General features: G+C 44.2%; 1 protein-coding gene across 1 annotated transcript in view; it reads left to right on the top strand.

Annotated features, from left to right (window-relative positions):
* Nucleotides 1–16642, top strand: part of LOC115475593 (protein-glutamine gamma-glutamyltransferase 5-like) — a 170186-nt gene that overhangs the window by 144769 nt on the left and 8775 nt on the right. The gene's annotated exons all lie outside the window — the stretch shown is intronic.

The raw sequence follows: 16642 nt of genomic DNA, 5'->3' as shown, positions 1-16642 counted from the left end.
GGACACAGGCATGGGCAGATACCATCCTCTTAAAAGCTTTAGATTACATAATTAATGATAGTGTCTGTTGCAGTTGATTTCTCTAGTTTCACTAGCCTGCTCTCAGGCATCTATATCAGGGTTGCCAGGTGGAAAAATTTTTTCCCACCCAATCCAGCCTAAAAACAGCCCAAAACCTGCCCAAACTCAAACCCCTGACACCCCCACCCCCACCGTCATCAACCCCGCCCAAAACGTCACTAACCCCGCCCCCCGCGGCCAAAAAAACCACCCGAAAAACCGCGGAAAAGAAAAAAAAGAAGCCCAAAAAACCGCGACCCGCCGCGGGCAAAAATTTCCCGCAGCGGGTCGCGGAAAACCGCCCAATTGGGCGGTAAAACCACCCACCTGGCAACACTGATCTATATGCGACTTTGGGGGGGGGCGTGGCGGAGGGCGGATACGGTGCCTCCAACGTTGCAATGGGACGTCATCTGTCGTCCTGAGGCCAGAGGGGAGGGGGTTCAGAGTCCTGAGAGGGGGGAGGGAGACGGAAGGGGGGAGGGGTCCTGAGACCTGAGAGGAGGGGTCCTGCGACCACACAGAGGGGGTGGGGAGGTATCTCTGGCACACACACACAGTGTCTCTCTCACTCTCATACACTGTCCACCACACACTCTATGTCTCACACTGTGTCACATTCACACACTCGCATTCTCACAGACACACTCACACCCACACTCGCTCACTCTCTCTCACACACACATTCATTCTCTCTCACACAGTCACGCTCACACACACTCTCTCAAACATACACACACCGAGGAAAACCTTGCTAGCGCCCGTTTCATTTGTGTCAGAAACGGGCCTTTTTTACTAGTCTATATGAAGCTATGTGATGTGTCTTTTTCCTGCAGCTCTTGATTGCATCCTTTCTGCGCTGCCTGCATGCACTCGCATGCCGAGAATTAAGAGCACAGGCCACACAAGCTAGAAGCGCTATAAGCTAGAGTAACACAGTGGCTGCCAAGCGGCAGGAATGTGTAAACTCCCACTTGATTTAAAAATATTTACCTGAACCTGCATACACGTGATGTTTATTTATTTGTTGCATTTGCATGCCACATTTTCCCACCCATTTGCAGGCGCAATGTGGCTTACATTGATTCGTCGTGGCAATCGCCATTCCAAAGTGAGAGATGTAGATGGTGTTACATGAATAACAAATAAAATTAAGCAAACAAGTATAAAGAGATCATATTCGGAGTAAGAGCTAAAATGGTAATGCGTTAAAGTTCATATGAAGGATCGTTGCGGTAGGCCTTGTTGAAGAGGCAGGTTTTCAGTGATTTCTGAAAGTTGGTTGTCATGCTGGTTTCTTACGTCAAGTGGTAGTGCGTTCCATAGCTGCATGCATCCAGCTTTTCCTACAAAGGCATGTGTTATATAACATTGTATTTCAGTATAGCCACTTTTTGATTGAATTATGCTGAAAACTACTTAGAAAGTTTCCTGTCTGAGAGGGATACATAAAGAGGCTTCAGCATTTATTCCAGTTCGGTTATTCCTCTGTTTCCTGCTGTCCTTCCTGCTCTCCCTCCTCACGCCCCAAGCCACCATGAGATTTTATTCTCTTTAGCCCCATAACTCCAAATTTCTCCTCCCTTGGCAAACCCTCAGCAGGATTCATACACCCTTGTAAGCTGCTATTGACATAGTGTTTTGCTTTGAATGCAAAGATATGCCACTCCTAACTCAGTGCACAGGCAGAAAGGGTAACAGGTAGACAGTCAGGACATAAAGAGGCATATTTTCAAAGCACTTTGGGAGGCTAAGTTCCATAGGTTTCTATGGAACTTTGGGAGGCTAAGAGGCATATTTTCAAAGCACTTTGGGAGGCTAAGTTTCCATAGGTTTCTATGGAACTTTGGGAGGCTAAGTGCTTTGAAAATGAGCCTCTAGGTGCTTTGAAAATGAGCATAAAAGTGTTCTTTTAAAAACACCACTTCTCTTTCCATACTTGTTCCCTTGGTGCTTTGATCTCTTTCCATGGTTTTATTACCTTTATGATGATGGCTCCTAAATCTACCTCTTCACAAATCCAGGCCAAAGTCTCAGCCTGTTTATCTTACAATGCTGTAAATAAGTATTGCCATATTGGGAAAGACCAAAGGTCCATCAAGCCCAACATCCTGTTTCCAACAGTGGCCAATCCAGGTCACAAATCCCAAAAAAGTACAAAACATTCTATACTGCTTTCCCCAGAAATAGTGGATTTTTCTCAAGTCCATTTAATAATGGTCTATGGACTTTTTCTTTAGGAAGCCGTCCAAACCTTTTTTAAACTCCGCTAAGCTAACCGCCTTTACCACATTCTCTGGCAACGAATTCCAGAGTTTAATTACATGTTGAGTGAAGAAACATTTTCTCCGATTTGTTTTAAATTTACTACATTGTAGCTTCATCGCACGCCCTCTAGTCCCAGTATTTTTGGAAAGTGTAAACAGACACTTCACATCTACCCATTCCACTCCACTCATTATTTTATAGATCTCTATCATCCTCCCCTCAGTCGCCTTTTCTCCAAACTGAAGAACCCTAGCCGCTTTAGCCTTTCCTCATAGAGAATTCGTCCCATCCCCTTTATCATTTTTGTCGCCCTTCTCTGCACCTTTTCTAATTCCACTATTTCAGAAAATGCTAACCTAGATATCCCATTGCCATCTGAAACTGATTACAGCCAAGATTGAGCTTCTTATCTCCCCTTAAACCCACCTGTCTAATTCTGTGAATAACACACTCATCGTTCCTGTCCCCTCAACTCTTAACCTTGGGGTCATTTTTTACATCTCTCTTTCTCTTTACAAGTCCAACAGACTGCTAAAACGTGTTTTTTTTTTCCTTTTAACATCATCAAAATTGGTGCCTTCCTTTGAGAACACACTACCAAATCTGTTATCCACATTCTCATCACCTCCTGCAACTTGCTTTTCACAGGTGTTCCACTAAACCATCTCTCTTCCCTTCAGTCTGTTCAAAATTCTGCTGCGTGACTTATCCTCTGCCAGTGTTGCTACACTCACATAACCCCTCTTTTCTTAGCTTCAGCTCCACCGTTCTGCACAAATTGGTGTTATCCCTTCCTACCAGCAGGTGGAGGTAGAGAAAACTGAATTCTGCCACTGGCATAACCAACATAAGCAGCAATGCTCCCTGGAACAATCCGTATTTTTTCTCTACCTTTTGAAGGTAATAGGTCATGTCGCCAGTGCTCCTGTCCCTGGCCTAGCTCTCCACTCTGCTGGCCTTGGCCGCACAGTGTGGTCGAGCTTAACGGCTGCTCTAAGGTCACAGCCTCGGGATCATACCTAGTTGAGTTCAGAGTGTGGCTCTGCAGCCCCCAGTCATGCTTCTTAGTGTCACTGTGTGAGACTTTGGTTCAATCCTGGATACTTAATAACCCCAAAGGGCCACGTTTCCCACCCATTTGGCCAGGTCCTTTATAAAGGATATATACACCCATAAGTAACCCATAAGAACGGTGGAGCTGAAGCTAAGAAAAGGATATATACACCCATAAGTAACACTGGTAAGTGCAAAGGGCATGTGGGGTTGGTTGGATGGATGGATGGAGACAGGGCTAAACATGAAAAAAAATATACCATAAAAAGAGAATGAGAATAGATACACCATTTGCCATAAAAGAAAGACACCCTATTTGGAAAGAAATAGTTTTATTTATTTAGGTTCTAAAGTGCATAGTACAGGAACACATAGGATCATGTGGGTAAGTAGTTGTGCAATTATACCAGGGGGCTCTGCTCACAAGAGAACATGAATGCTAGAAAGGACCTGAGGTATTCACCAGTACAGTATGTGTTAATCAATCCAATGTGGCTGAAAGGAAAAGAGTAGATTCTGTTTCAGCCACAGAACAAGACGGGCTAATAAACCAAACTCAATATAAAACTGTCCAGTCTTCAGACACAAGGTGATCCAGAGTAACTTTTACAATGTGCTTGTTTTGTTAAATCCATATACAGCCTGCTCCTAAAAGTTCATATCTCACAAGACTCCCCCACCCCCCCCAATGGTTAGGAAGAATATGCACTGCATCTGAAGTTCCTTACAGCAATATAGTTTCAAGGATTCTGCAACACCTTGGCCAGAAGGAAGCCATACCCTTATCTCCTTGGAGTTAGTGACCACAACATATTTATCAACAGAAAACTTGCACTAAGGGCTTGGTTATAAACCTTTTCACCTAATTTCATGCTTATGGTTGGGGGGGGGGGGGGCGAAGGGGTGAACAGTGTATAAACAAAGCCTAAGTCTGTATGTTAACAAAGATGTCCTGAATGATAATAAAATATCAAATTAGGGCCTAAAGCAGAACTGGACTCCTATTGCAAAAGGGTAAGTAGAGTTATAAATATTTCATTCCAAGAATATTTTCAGTCCATTGCTGCAAGGAAAACCTCCCTTCAAGTACATTTTCTTTCTTAGTTTATCAATAGTAATTCTTCCACAAAGACCTCACTATGTCATTTTATTGGAGAGATATGCCTTCTCTCTTTCCCCCCCCCCCCCCCCCCACGGCAATTAATAACAGGAAAAAAAAATGCACAATAAAGTTTTCTTAGCTATTATAAAAGTAAGCATCATGACCTAGAAGTCTGTAAAAAAAAGTCTTAAGAACTGGTCACAGCTTAGCCTGAAAACTGTGGCAACAAACAGGCAAGGAGCTTTAACAAGTTTAAAAGATTGAAACCAGCTAAACATGATTACTTTGTTAATTGTATTTCTTTGTGTCTACACCAGCCTTCTTAGATCCCCAAAGTTTAACATGTTATTTCCCATTTCAGACAGGCTGCATGCGGTGCTCCATCCATTTTCTGAAGCCAGTCGGTTGCTTGACAGCAGAGTGTGGTTTTCCCCCACCAATCTCTGCCTTACAGTCTGGGCATGTGCCTTTGTGCATGGCTCCACCACACTCTGTGATCAAATAAATATGATTGTTGGGACATTTGAACCAGTGGCCCTGTGGTGAACCAATAGCTCTAACAATCATGACCCGCTCTTCTTCAGATATCCCTAAGCCTGAACAAGGAAGACTCTCTTTCAATTCCATCATTTTTGTCTTCACCAAACTTTCGTCTTCCTTGGTGAACTTCTTACTGCTCTCTAGGACACTTTGCAGCTTGGTGATTTCTGCTTGTGTAGTGGCATTAACCCTCCCAGCTGCCATTTTGGCATCTAACAAGGAGTTCTACCAAAAGGGTCAACCTCTGTATCTCACTTTGAAGGTCCAAAAGTTCTTGTTCAGTAAAACCATGCTGGGGCTTGTCCATCCAACCCTGAATCTCGGTCACCTTCCTCCGCAGTCCTTCTCTCTCTCCAACATCTATCTTACCTAAAGTCGTCATCAGCCCAGCCAGTCTTTTGTAAAACACTATCAAGTTTTCAAGATAGGCAAGCGTCTCAAGGAGAGGTCAGAGGCCAGGAGCTTCTCTTCCATCATGTGGTATTCTATGGGAAAGCTCCTTCGGATGTCTTTCACGTTCACCAGCTGGTCCCGCAGCTGCAGTCCGTTTGCATTCTATTTCACTTGCTGGGCCCCAGGATCCTTCCTTTCACTCTCTCAATTTCTTCTAGCCGTGATTAATGATGGTACCATATCTCAGGTTCTTCCTGATAGGGGTCTGACACTCAGGACAGACTTTAAGTTTAATGACTATTTCCTCTTCACTTTCCTTTTCATTCATGAAATAATCAAGGACCACTGACCTCAAAAATGTGGCCACAGTCCTCTAGCTGGACATATCGGGCATCTGGCTCATCCTCATTGCCAAAGAAAATCTGGGTGATCCTCATCATGATGACACACACGACACTTTGTAGGACATGGTTCTCCACAGAGCCCAATGCAAGGATGCCCACATTCCAGTCGCTTAGTGCAAGGCACGTTGCATGGTGGTCTGTCACACGGCTCCGAGCACAGCTTACTACATTGATAGTGCTGGCAGCTCCACTCACATGGTTCTACACACGGGATACATTTCTCCCCACATTTCCTTTTGCATTGGCTATGGACGCAACGATTCTGACATACCCTCTGGCAAGGAGGGCATTCATTAGTGCAAGGCTCCTGACACGTGTGTGAGCAAATCAGGAGGCGGGTGCAAGGACGTTTACAATGCTCATGGAATCGTCCTCCAAAGCAGTCGTAACAAGAGCCTGGACAAGCATGACCACACTCCAGGGTAGCAGAACATTTGGTCTTGCATTTTACAGGCCTCCCGTACAACAAGTCCTGCTTCATCGAACACTTGATCTTTTGTTCATGGCCACACTTCAGCACAGCTGCAATCTCTTCAGAGCACAACTCCTCACACTCTTCCCCACATGATAAACTACATTGGTGCCCACATCTGAGGATATTTGACAAGGCTCCTTGCAAACAAAAGTCTTCTGCAGGAATGGAACATGGGACCATCTGAAGGTGACCGCACTGTGGGATGGTTTTACGCACTAACACGCTACACTCTTCACAGGCCTCAAAGCAAAGCTGAGGGCACCTATGCCATCTGCACAGAGCACCTTCTGGCAGGGTTTTATGCACTGAAATTCCATGTGATCTGAGTCGTAAGGATGGCAGGCTCGTGTGCAGACGTGCCCACAGCTCAGCCTAAACTCACAGGGGCGGCTGCAGCCACCTTCTGGCACATTACGGAAGTCATCTGCTTTTGACACCAGAGTCTGGTGTCAGGATGATTCTGGCAGCAAAGCATGAGCGATCGGCCCACCTGGCCCCTTTCCCTCAGAGTATGTATAATTTTGCTCCAGAGGGGTACCCTGCCAAGCATTTTCATATTTCCAATACAGTACAGCCCTTTCTTGGCTCTGGACAGTGCCACACATATCAGATTGGAGATCTGGAGAAAGCCAACCTTCTCCTCCCTATTACTCCGAACAAGTGAGAGCAGGATAATATCATTCTCTTCCCCTGGTACTTGTCCACAACATGCACTCTCACGCCAGAGAATATCTAGCAGGCATGAGTTTGCGGAAGACTGAAGAGCTGCCAGTGTAGGTGGTGAGGATTGTAATCTGAGAGGATTTGTAGCCTTGACACAGGAAATACTTGCAGAGCTCCACCACAACTGAGCCTCGTGCTGGTTTGATGGCTCTTGCCATCTTGGACTGCCTGTTCGAGGAACTCGTGCTCCCACAAAGAAAAGATTGATGATACTCCCCTAAAAACAGACAGAGAGAAAAAAATATCAATACCAGTGCTGGAGAGTTTTATTTATTTTAAAATTTCTAGCCCATATAAATGCCTATCTGAATTACAATTTAAAAAAAAACATGTATAATAGAATGTCAGTAAATAAAACAAAATAAAAAAATCACATCAACTTTACATCATAAAATCAATACATAGTAACATAGTAGATGACGGCAGAAAAGAGCTGCACGGTCCATCTGGTCTGCCCAAGAAGATAAATTCATATGTGCTACTTTTTATTTGTACTGTCCTCTTCAGGGAACAGACCGTATAAGTCTGGCCAGCCCTATCCCTGCCTCCAACCCCGCCTCCCACCACCAGCTCTGGCACAGACTGTATAAGTCTGCCCAGCACTATCCTCGCCTCCCAACTACCAGTCCCGCCTCCCACCACCAGCTCTGGCACAGACCGTATAAGTCTGCCCACTATCCCTGCCTCCCACCACCGGCTCTGGTACAGACCGTATAAGTCTACCCAGCACTAGTCCCGCCTCCCAACCACCAGCCCCGGCACAGACCGTATAAGTCTGCCCAGCACTAGCCCCGCCTCCCAACCACCAGCTCTGCCACCCATTCTAGGCTAAGCTCCTGAGGATCCCTTCCTTCTGCACAGGATTCCTTTTTGTTTATCCCACGCATGTTTGAATTCCGTTACCGTTTTCATCTCCACCACCTCCCGCGGGGGGCATTCCAAGCATCCACCACTCTCTCCGTGAAAAATACTTCCTGACATCTTCTTGAGTCTGCCCTCCCTTCAATCTCATTCATGCCCTCTCGTTCTACCAGCCTTCCCATCTCCGGAAAAGGTTCGTTGGCGGATTAATACCTTCAAATATTTGAACGTCTGTATCATATCACCCCTGTTCCTCCTTTCCTCCAGGGTATACAATACATATACGACTTATTACTTACTCACAAAAATATAACCTAACAGCCCTTCTTCTGTGTGCCACTCATCTACTATCATACCTACATGAAAAGCCTGCACAAATAAATATGTCTTTAGCTGTTTTCTAAAGCTCAATCTTGATGAACACAAGTGTAAAACCTCGGGAAGTGCATTCCATAACATTGGTGCGCAATAGAAAATGCAGAGACTGTGGACTTAAGTACTGTGCTTCAGGAGCAACTGTCAATGGACAAGCGCATAGCTGATCGGATTGTAACTATGTCTAGGCTGATAAATTGACAATTGTTTTAAACACCTTGGTGCATCCCGAGATACCGTATTTGGTGAACTAACACACGAGATCTTAAATTGTATCCGAAAGTTCACTGGAAACCAATGAAGACTCTTGAATACAGATGTGATATGCTCTCTTTTGGCTATCCCTGCAGTCATCCTAGCTGTTGCATTCTGTACACTTTGTAATGCCTGACACCTGGATACAGCAATCTCGAGGTACAGAGCATTGTAGTAATCCAATCTTAAGACCAACACTTGAATCACAGTTCTAAATCAGCAACAGGTAATAGACCTCAATTTACTTAAAAGTCTGCACTATGACAGAAGAGCAAGGATCTATCAAAGATCTGGTAGGAGTAACCCTAGTCAGGACTGAATATATCTCATCAACAGATACTGAAGTAAAATCTGACCAAACATTTCCCATATTACCACCATCACACATCATAGTCAAATCCATCCCATCACTCAAAATCTTTCCAAAACTTTCCACTTTTTGGACATAAAAATCAATCAATTCATCCGCATTTGGCCCAAATATTTATCCAAGTCATCATAACCATTAACCAAAACCTTCAAAGTTTGAAATAGTTTCTTAGGTCTATTCAATGCCTCGCTGACCCAGATCTTATAATAATTGTTTCCCTTCTCACCACAAACATATAAATATTGTTTGAAACGTTAACTTGAAACTGTCATAATCATCAGTATCTGTTGATTTTCTCCATATCATTTCACTCCTCCACAATTTTCTCCTTAAATTTTTTTTTTGTTGCATTTGTACCCTGCGCTTTCCCACTCATGGCAGGCTCAATGCGGCTTACATGGGGCAATGGAGGGTTAAGTGACCTTGCCCAGAGTCACAAGGAGCTGCCTGTGCATGAAGTGGGAATTGAACTCAAACCACCCTAACCACTATGCAACAAAGCTGACATTCTCCAAGGGCTAGGCTTGTGTTTACCTTGTAAAACAATATCATGTTTAGGTGCTGTAGTATCTAAGGTGTTATGAAAAGTAGGGGCCAGGTCAGTGCATCAGAGGTGGCATTGTTGACTGCCCATGTGAAGGGGCATACACTCAACCTCTTTTCATACAAACTGTCTGATGACCAGAACCTAATAATAACAGACACTAAATGGTCAGAAATGCCTTGGACCGACCATTACAAATTAAACCTATCCCTAAAATGGCGGAAATGGGGTCCTCACCATATACGAGAACATACAACCTACACCACGAGAGGCCAAATAGACTCGAATACATTTGGCAACAAATATACAATTAATGATTGGACAGCACAAACGGACTCCATATACTACCGCTCAGAATGGGACAAAAGATGCAGAAACATACTAGACGAACATAACACCCTTACAAACAGAACCTCACGCATACAGAAATCAATACCGTGGTTCAATGAAGAACTGAAAAGCTAAAAACACAACCAGGAAACTGGAACGCGCATGGAAAAAAAACAAAAAGACGAACAAACATCAACACATGGAAACAAATACAAAGGAAATACAAATACCAACAACAGACCAAAAGAACCTACTACAAAACTAAAATGGACTGGATTACCAAAACCATGAAGAAATATTGCATCTCGTGGACAAGCTACTGGCCACAACGCCGGTCACCACAACCAACAATGATATCCCATCCGCAGACAACCTTGTAAACCTACGCAACACTCTACCTTCAAGACAGTACAGACATTGAGTACTTCATCAATGGTTCTAGATCCAACCCCTGGAGAATACCCCAGCAGATCGAATCTGGACAAATTTCGCCCTCCTCACCGCTGATACAGTCACCCAGGCGATAAAAAATACTCCAATAGCCACTGTCAATTGAATAACTGCCCCAGCTACCTAATAAAATCCGCCCCCCACGCTTCATAACAGATCTCACATCCCACCTAAACTTTACGCTGCAACAAAGTATCTTCCCTAAAGAAAAGGCAATTCTCTAGATGGGGATCAGAATTGGTACAGTCTAATCAAAGAATTTTTCAATTGAGTTAACTTTCAAAATTGCCCTAGAATATAAAACTTTCCTTCTGTGATATAATCTACATATTCCCAATAATTATAGCAGTTTCAGCAATGTAAAATGCAACTTTCAGAGCCTTCCCACTCATGGCAGGCTCAATGCAGCTTAGGTACTTATTTGTACCTGGGCAATGGATGGTGACTTGCCCAGAGTCACAAGGAGCTGCCTGTGCCTGCAGTGGGAATCAAACCCAGTTCCCCAGGACCAAAGTCCACCACTCTAACCACTAGGCCACTCCTCACTCTGCTATTAGTCGTGCAGCAGAATTAGATTGAAGAGGAGAGAGATGGCTAAGTGGGAGACCTGTGAGAAGCAAGTTGCAATAGTCTAAGCAAGAGGTGATAAGAGTGTGGATGAGGTTTCTGGTAGTGTGCTCAGAAAGGAAATGGCGAATTTTGGTGATATTATAGAGGAAGAAACAACAGGTTTTTAGCAGTCTGCTGAATGTGTGCAGACAGGAGAGGGAGGTGTCGAAGATGAACCCAAGGTTATGAGCTGATGAGACCGGAAGGATGAGAGTGTTATCCACAGAAATAGAGAATGGGGGAGGAGGGAGAGGTTGGTTTAGGGGGAAAGATAAGAAGCTCAGTTTGGTCATGTTTAGTTTCAGATGGCGCGGAGACATCCAGGCAGCAATGTCAGGACAGGCAGGCTGATACTTGGCCTGGACTCCTGCTGAGATTTCTGGTGTGGAGAGGTAGATCTGGGAGTCATCAGCGTTACAGATGATACTGAAAACCATGGAATGAGATCAGAGTACCAGGGAAGAAGTATAGATGGAGAAAGACGAGGTCCCCAAGACAGATCCCTGAGGTACACAACTGACAGTGGGATAGAAGTACTACTACTAGTAGAGGATGGCACCACTAGAGTATACACTAAAGGTACGCTGGGAGAGATAAGAAGGAAAACCAGAAAGAACAGAGCCCTGAAATCCAAGTGAGGGACCAGCGTATCAAGGAGTAGGCTGTGATTAACAGTGTCAAAAGCAGCAGATCGATCGAGAAGGATGAGGATAGAATAACCTTTGGATCTGGCCAGGAACCAGATCATTGGAGACTTTAGCAAGCGCTGTTTCAGTTGAATGAAGGAGGGGCGAAGCCACGGATTGAAGTGGGATCAAGAATAGCTTTGAGATGAAAGAAAGTCAAGGCAACCGGCGGTGAACAGCACGTTCAAATATCTTGGATAGGAAAGGGACGAGGGGCTGGGGGGAGATGGGGCGATAGTGGAAGGACAGGTAGGGTCCAATGAAGGTTTTTAAGGAGTGGTGTGACTACGGCATGTCTTGGAAGGCATTCAGAAACAGTCGCAGTGGACAGTGAAGATTGAGGATATGACAGATAAAAGGGATGACAGTAGGAGAGAGAGTGTTAAGTAGCATGGGTGGAATCAGGATCAGAGGAACAGGTAGTTACACATTCTTATTTCCTCCTCGAAACTAGTTTTCCTCTTCAGTTGATTTCAGAAAAGGAGGCGGGGGTTGGCGGGTGAGAGAAGGACTAAGGGAAGGAGAGGTGGAGGGGACCTGGTTGAGAATTCAAGTATAATCTTGTGAACCTTATCATGAAAGAACTCAGCCAGAGTCTGGGGGGGAAGTGAAGGGGGGGTTTAGGTGAAGGCACTTTTGAGGAGAGAGTTCAGTGTGGCAAAGAGACGTTGAGGGTTTGAGCCAAGAGAATTTGTCAACTGGATGTAATAGTCCTGTTTGGCAAGTAAAAGAGCAGACTGGAAGGAGGTCAGCAAGAATTTCAAATGTATGAAGTCAGCATGGGCACGGGATTTCAGCCAAAGGCGTTCGGCAGAGCGGGCACAGGAGCGTAGGTAGCGGATTCTAGATGTCAGCCAAGGCTGAGGTTTGGTACGTTTTACAGAACGGGGAATGGAGGAGAGAGAGTATCCAGAGCAGAGGAGAGAATAGTATTATATGCTTATAATGGACACCCTAATTAACCTGCCGCCTAGGAACTCTCACAGATCAGCTTGTTCGTACTTAAATCTCCATTACCCAGTATTTTTTTTTTTTAATGAATTTTACAAACATTTATTCAAGATACAACTTGAAGGATAGTATTACATCGTAGGAACACAAAGAATCAGCAAGGCAAAAATAAGTATGATCATTATTTCCAAACTGGAATATTTCTGATATAATACTCAAGTCCTAACAATAAAGGATCCAAGATTCTAATTTATGAGGAGATTCAGGAAAATACAAAATAAGAAATCATGCACTTATGAAGAGAATGCTAACTTTCTTTAAAGCTACTAGAAGTTCTTTTAGACGCGATAAAGGCCGAGAGCTGAGAAGGATCTAGAAAGACATACTTAACAGAGTCAATCCTAACAATACATTTGCATGGATATCTCAGAAAGAAAACACCTCCCAACTGTTGAATCGCTGGTCTCATAATAAGGAACTGTTTTCGTTTACGTTGAGTTTCTCTAGAGAGATCAGGAAACAAGGAAATTTTTAAACCCAAAACAGAGTTTCTCTATGCTTAAAAAACATTGAGAACAACCACTGTTTATCATGTGGTAAAGCCACAGTTGCCACCAAGTGGCCGCTGTGGCTAATTCAGTATCTGATGTCTCTAGAAATTGTGACAAATTTTCAAGTCTCTGTTCCTGTTGATTTTGCTGAATAACTTGTTTGTTGGGTAGGTAGTAAACTTTAGTAAAAGGTGGAATATTCTCCTGCGGAATTCCCAAGTTTTCCCAAAATCTTTTCAACATTTCATGCGGTTGGATCATTTGAACTCTTGGGAAATTTACAAATCGCAAGTTGAGGTTTCTCATATGGTTCTCGTACGTTTCAACTTTCAATCTTAAATTAGTAATATCTTTTACCATAGTCATTTGAAGATTTTCTCTTTTTTGATTCTTGTTCTACTTTATCCATACGAGTTACCAAAGCTTGCTGAGATTTTTCAGTTTGTTCCACTTTTGCTCTAAAGATTTTAATTTCTGAGCCCCTTTAGTTGTTTGGGCAATAAATAATTTCCCCAATTGGGACATTAATTCCCAAGGGAATCCAAGTTACCTCCGTTGGCTTGTTGGTTAACTCTGCTGGGAATATGTCCTCCTGTTCCTCCTCTGCTTCCTCCGTCGTCTCTTTCCCCCGTTACTTCAGTCGGTCTCAGCTCGTCCCTTCTCATCAAGGTGGAATCGATTCCCCAGAGCAATTGGGGTCATAGCGCGTCCCTGCGCCGGCCCCTGCTCTCCCTGAAGCGGCGAGCTTGTGATCGGCGGTTGTGGGGGCGGAGCTCTATGGTCGGGGCTCAGAGTTGTATCCAACCCGAGGGACGCCATCGACTCCTCCAAAAAAGCGCCCGTCAAGGGTCCACTCCTGACCTGTACTGCAGTCCCCTGCAGGCTCACGAACCGATCCATCGGTCCAGGAATAGAAGGAGGTAATGGGGTAGTTCAGGCAGTACACTTCCCTCTCCGTTTAGGCATAGTTGGTAAGAGGAATCTGAGCGTGCAGCTAGTCACAAGTGCATAGCGGCCATCTTCCATTACCCAGTATTTTGTGGCCTCAAGTATAAGACCACCTATGCATCCACCTTCTCCTATATTAGCACTCAATTGTGGAATGGGCTGCTTCAATTGGTCAAACTTACTCCTGATCACCTGACCTTCAAGAAGCGTCTCAAGGCCTTCCTTTTTGGTAGAGCTTTCGCTCCAAACCCGCCTGGCATCTCTTCCTTCTGAATTACTACTGTCGTAGCGACATACTAATCACAGCTACTCTTTCCCCTTTTCCCTCCTTAGCTATTTCCTTTTTTCTTTACAACATTGATTGTTTGTTTGATGAATTGTTGTATGTTTTTATAGACTGTTGTACGCCACATTGAACCTGCCCATGGGTAAGAATATTGTGGGATATAAATGCTATAAATAAATAAATTATAGGAAGAGACAGGGGTCTGTGCTGGGACCGCTGCTTTTTAACATATTTATAAATGACCTCGAGATGGGAGTAACTAGTGAGGTAATTAAATTTGCAGATGACACAAAATTATCCAGGGTCGTGGGAGGAGTGTGAAAAATTACAAGACCTCGTGAGACTGGGGGATTGGGCGTCCAAATGGCAGATGAAGTTCAACGTTGACAAGTGCAAAGTGATGCATATGGGAAGGAGGATCCCGAATTACAGCTATGTTATGCAAGGTTCCGCGTTAGTTACGGACCGAGAAAGGGATCTGGGAGTCATCGTGGATAGGACGTTGAAATCTTCAGCTCAATGTGCTGCAGCGGCTAAGAAGACGAACAGAATGTTGAGTATTATTAGAAAAGGGATGGAAACCAAGCATGAGGATGTTATAATGCCGTTATATCGCTCCATGGTGCGACCGCACCTCGAGTATTGTGTTCAGTTCTGGTCGCCTCATCTCAAAAAAGATATAAAGGAATTGGAGAAGGTGCAGAAAAAGGCAACAAAAATGATAAAAGTTATGGGACGACTACCCTATGAGGAGAGGTTAAGACGGCTAGGACTCTTTAGCCTGGAGAGAAGGCGGCTGAGAAGTGATATGATAGAGGTTTACAAAATAATGAGCGGGATAGAGCGGACAGATGTGAAGCGTTTGTTTACTCTTTCTAACAATAATAGAACCAGGGGACACAAGATGAAATTAGAATGTGGTAGGTTTAAAACAAATCGGAGAAAGTTTTTCTTTACTCAGCGCGTAGTTAGACTCTGGAACTCATTGCCGGAGAAGGTAGTGACGGCAGCTGGCCTTGCTGAGTTTAAAGGGGGTCTGGACAGATTTCTGATGGAAAAGTCGATTGATCGTTATTAAATTTGGGGTTTTTTTGCCAGGTTCTTGGGGCCTGGATTGGCCGCTGTCGGAGACAGAGTGCTGGGCTTGATGGACCTTTGGTCTTTTCCCAGCGTGGCAGTGCTTATGTGCTTATGACAGCCTCATTGACAGACTTGGATAACATAGTGGTAGAGATTTGAAACACTGGAGGACAGAGTAGAAGGGTCAATAGCCTGAAGATTCCTAAATGTATTGGTTAAGATTGGATGGGACTGGGGAGGAGGGTGTTTAAGTGTGAAAGTTATCAGATGATGGTCAGAGAGGGGAAGAGTTGAGGCACAGAAACTGGAGAGTGAGCAGTTTGAGAAGAGGATAAGATCAAGACAGTGGCCATTCTGGTGACTGGGGGCAGTGGAGCACAGTTGAAGACTGAAAGAAGATGTTAAAGTAAGAAACTGAGAAGCATAAGGGAAAGGGAAATGGGACTTGATATACCACCTTTCTGAGGTTTTTTTTGTAACTACATTCAAAGCGGTTTACATATATTCAGGTACTTATTTTGTACCAGGGGCAATGGAGGGTTAAGTGACTTGCCCAGAGTCACAAGGAGCTACAGTGGGAATCAAACTCAGTTCTCCAGGATCAAAGTCCACTGCACTATCCACTAGGCTACTCCTCCAGTCAGAGGGATCATTAGCATGAATGTTAAAATCCCCAAGAATGAGGGAAGGAGATGAAGTTATCTCATCCCAACACAATACATACAAACCCACAAGTATCAACTTCCCAGGTCACACCCTCCCTATCTCAGACAGTCTGAAAATCCTCGGAGTAACAATTGACTGGAACCTCTCGTTAGAGAACCAAGCGAAATCCACCATAAAGAAAACGTTTCACTCCATGTGGAAACTCAAACGAGTGAAACCATTCTTCCCGACAGAAATATATCGCAACCTGATACAATCAATGGTACTAAGCCACGCGGACTATTGCAGTGGAATTTATGCGGGATGCAAAGAATAAATCATAAGGAAACTTCAGACCGCCCAACACACAGCAGCCAGGCTTATATATGGAAAAATACGTTTTGAAAGCGCCAAACCCCTCCGAGAAAAACTGCACTGGCTCCCAATCAAAGAACGTATCACTTTCAAAATCTGGACAATGGCCCATAAAATTATCTACGGCGAAGCCCCGGCATACATGACAGACCTCATAGATCTACCAACCAGAAACACAACAAATCAGCACGATCATACCTAAACCTCCACTACCCGAGTAGCAAAGGACTCAAATATAAAACAACGTATGCATCCAGCTTTTCCTACCTAAGCGCACAACTATGGAACGAACGCATTGCCAAAAGTAA

Source organism: Microcaecilia unicolor, chromosome 8, assembly GCF_901765095.1.
Source record: "Microcaecilia unicolor chromosome 8, aMicUni1.1, whole genome shotgun sequence".
NCBI classification, from domain to species: domain Eukaryota; kingdom Metazoa; phylum Chordata; class Amphibia; order Gymnophiona; family Siphonopidae; genus Microcaecilia; species Microcaecilia unicolor.
The sequence above is the reverse complement of the archived record's forward strand: the minus strand, read 5'-3'. Positions and strand labels throughout refer to the sequence as shown.